The 5,711-nt window shown below is 32.4% G+C and overlaps 1 long non-coding RNA gene across 2 annotated transcripts; it reads left to right on the top strand.

Moving 5' to 3' along the window:
• Nucleotides 1–1,052: 1,052 nt before the first annotated feature.
• LOC149134807 (uncharacterized) lies at nt 1,053–3,909 on the top strand. 2 transcript variants are annotated; one of them, XR_016242689.1, is made up of 2 exons: nt 1,053–3,170; nt 3,283–3,909. It is a non-coding gene; the product is annotated as an uncharacterized LOC149134807 (long non-coding RNA). The 2 variants fall into 2 exon arrangements; XR_016242688.1 differs by having other exon boundaries at nt 1,053–3,187.
• Nucleotides 3,910–5,711: the final 1,802 nt, after the last annotated feature.

Raw genomic sequence — 5,711 nt, 5'->3', positions numbered from 1 at the left:
TATATCCTGTCATTATTTTTCTTGTTTTCCTGTCTATTTTACATAGTTCGTTTAGTGTCCAGTTAAGGATGTTGTAGCTGTAGCTTATAACTGGGACAGCTAAAGTGTTGATACCCATTATCTTGTTTTTATTAATATTATTATTATTATTATTATTATTATTATTATTATTATTATTATTATTATTATTATTATTATTATCATCATTGTTATTGAATGAGAGAGCAGTGCATGCCATCAAAGTGACACTGGGGTATAATAATAATAATGATAATAATAATAATAATAATTATTATTATTATTATAGACATCACATTGTATACAATATTGTGAGGTTGATTGAAGATATTGTCTACACAAGGACCTCAGACATTATTATTATTATTATTATTATTATTATTTCATATTTGAACAACAGATTGAACTGTTAGAAAAGAAAAATTCCTAACATTGGGCAACAAGTAACCTTTGATGCCAAAAACCCTCCTAAGTATTCCTAGCCATCCCTAATAACACTGTTTTTCTGAAGCTGCACCAAACTAGGTTTTATGCAGATTTCCTCTATTCTTCTGTTCAAATCTTTAGGGATAATTCCTCAGGCATCCATAACTACAGGGACACATTATTATTATAATTGCTTGTTGTTATTGCTAAGGAGACAAGCTGGCAGAGTGCTTAGCGGATGCAAGGTACCAACTGAACACTGGGGTTGATGTAAACAACTTACTCCTTCTCGAGAAATTGTTGGCCTTCTGCTAAAACTTGAAACCATTATTATTATTTATTATTATTAGACAGCTAAGCTTCTTCCGATTTACCAATTTCAGTTAAACAGTCCGACCCATGCCAACATGAAAAACAGACGTTAAATGATGATGATTACATGTTCATGTTCATATTTATAGATTATTGATTTTGGCATTAGAATTGTGTTTCTTTTTCTTTTGAAAAACAGGGAGTATGTATACAAAAGGGAAACAGTGTTTTTTGCTTAAATATGTAGAAAAGGCTGTTGGCGGGGTGGTGGGTGGGGGTGGGGTGCTTATTTATAGCTTAGTTTTGCCTGCACGTGATAATTCGTGTCTTCACTCTCAGCAGCTAAATATAAGTTTTGCAAGGTGATATGATATTGAGGATGTACCATTAGGAGAGGTCACAGTTAATTTGAAGGTAAAATTATTGGCATATAACACATTCTTAGTGGTCAATGGAGATAAAATACTTGTTGGTGAAGTGAATTGCTAGAGATGCTCCACCTTGTTTGTATTTCCGTATCTGTAAACAGCAGAAAGTCAGAAGGGCAACTTTACCAACGAAGAAAAACCGAAGTTGAAAAACGAAAGCTTTCTCTCAACTGAGGTCGATGGAAGGGAAGTAAATTATGTGAAACTTTCCTGTAGACTTGAAAATTAAAATTAATTTAAAACCTAATTTCTTCGATTTTCTTAAGAAAATAATTTTCCAGGCCAACAAAAGTGATTTTTTAAATATAGCGAACCGAATTATTTAAGACAACCAATTACATAGTATTTTGCCGATCTTTTAACTTTCGAACAACAATAGCAAGAAACACACTATTAATAATAATAATAATTTTGACTGAAGGAACTACTGTTCACGTTTGGCAAAATGTTCAACCACATTGCTGTCTTTATATGTGAAGCAAAAGAAGTCACTGTTTGTTATAATAATGTTGAAGTGAATTTAACGGGGTTTTTTTTGAGTTTTTAAATGGCTTATGAACACCTTCCACGCTGCAAATGCTTTTATAATTATAAATAGATATAGCAAAAATAATTCTAAATAAATGCTAAACATCGGAGAAAAGATCAGCAAAAGTATAAGCTAATGATATTACTGATGAAAAATCTCCAGGGAAATTAAAAACCTACATTTATTATTACCGTACGCTAAACTTTCTAGATCACCTAAGTTTCTTTTTCAGAATAAATTATGATAATTTCAAGTTTATTATTTCATGGTATTTCGGAATAATTACATTATGGTGACTACCTTCGATTTTGTTTCTGCGTAACTTTCTGTAAAATGTGTATTTTCTAATGAAATAGCAGGGATAAGTCTCTGGGCATTCCTGTAGAATAGAGCCGGAAATTATTTAGCGCGCTAGGAAAAAAAGTTAATTCTTCGGGTCTGTATGCTTTAAGCATCGTAGATCCCTAATTTCCTTTTCCCTTAATTTTTCAGTTTTGATGTCTCTTGTTTTCAGATTTACGTTTAAACGTCCCTTAAATTTATGCTTTACACAAATCCTAAAAAAAAAAAAATTTTAATCGGTAAAATAACAAGACTAAAAATTTATGGAAAATCGTTGGGCGCAATCCCATCCCTATTTTTTCTTTTTTTTCTTTCTCAGATTAGTTAGTAATCTTTGATGCTTAAAACGTATAGACGCGAAGAAATTACGGTTTTTGGCGCACTAAATTATTTCCGACTTTGTTCTACAGGAATGCCTCTTTTCGGGTTGGTAGATTATATTGATAACATTGAAAAGAAAAACTTGTGTAAATTTTTCGAATGAATTTTCTGACCAATCTCTCCACCCCATTTTCCCGACTTTGTTCTTCAGAAATCTCTTAAAAATGCATATTTAAAAATATTTTACTGAAAGAGGTTTTTGAAAATCTAGATTACGTAATGTTGATGTTTCTGTATGGTTTAGTGGTTAGGGTACTCGGCTCACAGTTGTAAGGTTGTGGGTTCGATTCTAGGCGGCGCGTTGTATCCTTGAGTTCTAGTCTATTCAGCTGGCAAAAATGAGTTGAAAGGGCCAGCATTGACACATTCTGTGTCGCGTTGAATCTTGCTGAGAACTCCGTTCCGTGAGTGAGTATCTGTGGAGTGCTCAGCCACTTGCACGCTAATTCCATGCGCACGCTGTGAGTGTGAAGAATGAATGATTCGAAACTCCACCCCAATTTTTAAATCTTATTTAATTTTATTCGCAAATTCGTAATTTCTACCCTCGAAAATGTTTTACTGTGAAATATCATAAGAGAAAATTCACTTTTCAAAAAGTTATGAGGAAACAAAGTCAGCGTAGCGCTTGTGCTGATTTACGCTCTTTCACTGGAAGTGCTGCTATAAAAGTTTGGTAAAGCTTTGGAATAACCGTTCACTCAAAATCCGTTACATCATGGAAAAGAAAAAGGGTAAATTCTTTAAATTTGTAAGTTTTGGTGTGTCTTCATTTTTCTGTCACATTTTCACCAAAAGTTTCAGTTTTTCTAAAACCTTTTTTTTTTGTTGCTCTTTTTTCCTCAGTACCCATTGCGTTTCCCATGAGGTATGGGTCTTCGAGGGACACCTGTAGTTAAACACCACCAAAATCTTGTCGAAGAGAAAATAGTGATAAATTGTATAACGAAATTACACCATATAATTTATATGCTAATCATTTTATTCCTACCTGTACGACATACAGTCTAAAGTAAAGAAATTCTGACATTCGTAGGTGACCTTACGGACAAAGTGGCTTCTTAATGAAGAATTTTAGGGGGGTTGGGACAGAACAGGTTCTTTGGTTAAGAAGACATTTCGTAAATATTTTTAAAAAATTGTTGATTTCTAATGAAATTGAACTTAAAGATAGAGAAAGAAAGATTAATGAAGATATAAATAACATGTATCTTGGGATGTAATGTATTCCAAAGATTCCTAGAATTTGTAAGCTGGGAAATAGTCTACAATGTAAATTATTTCTCATGCTCGCGTTTTGTTTTTTGTTTTTTTGCTTCGTTTTTCATATTTTTGCAAAAGTTTCAATTCTTTTGTTAGCTGCTCAATTATATAATGTAAATATTGAATATAATAATAAAATTAGATTCTGGATAATGATGGTAATCACATTATATTTATCATGTTTTCTAGAAAATAAAGTATCTAAAATATCGACGTCGTTCATGTGATTTTATTTGTTGTAATCCTAAAATTAACACCGGCGATCTTTAAGTATAGCGTACCATTTTCACTTTTGCATGTTACAAAGACAAAGTTAATTGGTAGATAATTTCTATGGCACGCTTGAAATATGTTGATATTATTCATTTGAAAAGAGAAGTTAAAAAGTTGTGAAATTAATAAGGAAAAACAAACGAACAAAACAAGTTTGTGAAAATGAAAACGGTAAATTATTGCCTTTTATTTGGGTTCTCCGCATCTGTAGAAATTTTAAATATACATTCCAGATCATATTTGCTAGTTATCACCTACTGAAACACTCAATCTGTTTGTTCACAGGAAGTTTAAGCCAAATACAATTATAGAAGAAAAGGAAAAAAATTAAAAAACTAAAGCAACATTAAAACGTTACCAACAACAATAGAGAATATACAAAAATAGCTTGGCCATCCTGAATGATCGAAATGAATAACGCTTGCAAATAGGTTATTGTTATTATTATTATAGATAACTGTTTTTATATCTCAGTAGCATGTTAATTTATTATGGCAAAGTTGTCAAATATGCACTGAATGGTACAAGAACTCCCTCATTATGCCACGTTCACTTACATAATTAGTATATTCCAGTGATTTGTTAAGAATTTCAGAAATAGCAGCTGGATTACACTGTTCCAACGTACATTCAAAGATGGGCACCGTTAATCGAAAAGTTAACTTCGTTAACCGTTAATCCGCTAACCAAAAAGTTAACTTCGATAACCGTTAACCAGTTAATTATTTCCTAATACAACGTTAATTTTTATTATAGAACCCCCCCCCCCCCAGTTTTTGCTCTAAAACCACATAAACACACCTTTAAAAAGTGCCACAACTAACGAAGTTAACTTTTCGATTAACGGTGCCCATTTTTGATTGTACGTTGGAACAGTGTAATCCAGCTGCTATTTCTGAAATTCTTAACAAATCTCTGGAATATACTCATTATGTAAGAGAACGTGGCATAATGAGGGACTTCTTGTACTTTTCATGAATTGAAGTTAACGGTAATTAATTCAAGTTGACTTGAGTTAATGGAAGTTAATTAGTCCGATTATGATTTCCAAAATTAACTTAAAAAGGTAGATCGTTAACGAAAATGCTAACTTCGTTAATTAACGATTAACGGTTTGGTGCCCAGGTCTGCGTACAATACCGAGCAACGAACACTGCTGAGAAGGCAATTCGGTGGTTTACATAACAACGCATGATAGCAACCAAGGCTACAAAACAATGCAATAATCTTCCACGATCAATAAATTGTAGAGAAAAAAGCGACGGGAAAAGTGGAGTTGTTCCTCGGATCATACAACTCATTTACTTATTTGAGAAGAACCGTTTGACTACCAATGATAATTCAACTAATGTCGTCACTTCCGGTTTCTATCGCAATTTACTTTCATATTTTTAGTGCTTTACTGTCACTTTTTTAAATGACGGTAACGGCATGTGAACCTACAAATCAACAACACGAGGTACAAAACGGAAAGACCACAGTGAAACGACATGATACATTCTTCCAATTTACAAATAAATCTTTTAAACTAAAGGACTACCCTGATTGCGTTAATTTCCATCTTATGGATCTTAGAAACTCAAAAGAAACACACTTGAACATTTTTGCAGACATTTGGGGATTACACATAATGTTATGTAAGACTTCCAGGAAAATTTTAAAGAGATTTATTAAGATAAATGAAAAAACAAAAAGAAGGCATGCGCACTCAAGGATAAAATAAAATTTAATTCAATAAA

Source organism: Octopus bimaculoides, chromosome 7 (genome assembly GCF_046866305.1).
Source record: "Octopus bimaculoides isolate indiv1 chromosome 7, ASM4686630v1, whole genome shotgun sequence".
NCBI classification, from domain to species: domain Eukaryota; kingdom Metazoa; phylum Mollusca; class Cephalopoda; order Octopoda; family Octopodidae; genus Octopus; species Octopus bimaculoides.
The sequence above is the reverse complement of the archived record's forward strand: the minus strand, read 5'-3'. Positions and strand labels throughout refer to the sequence as shown.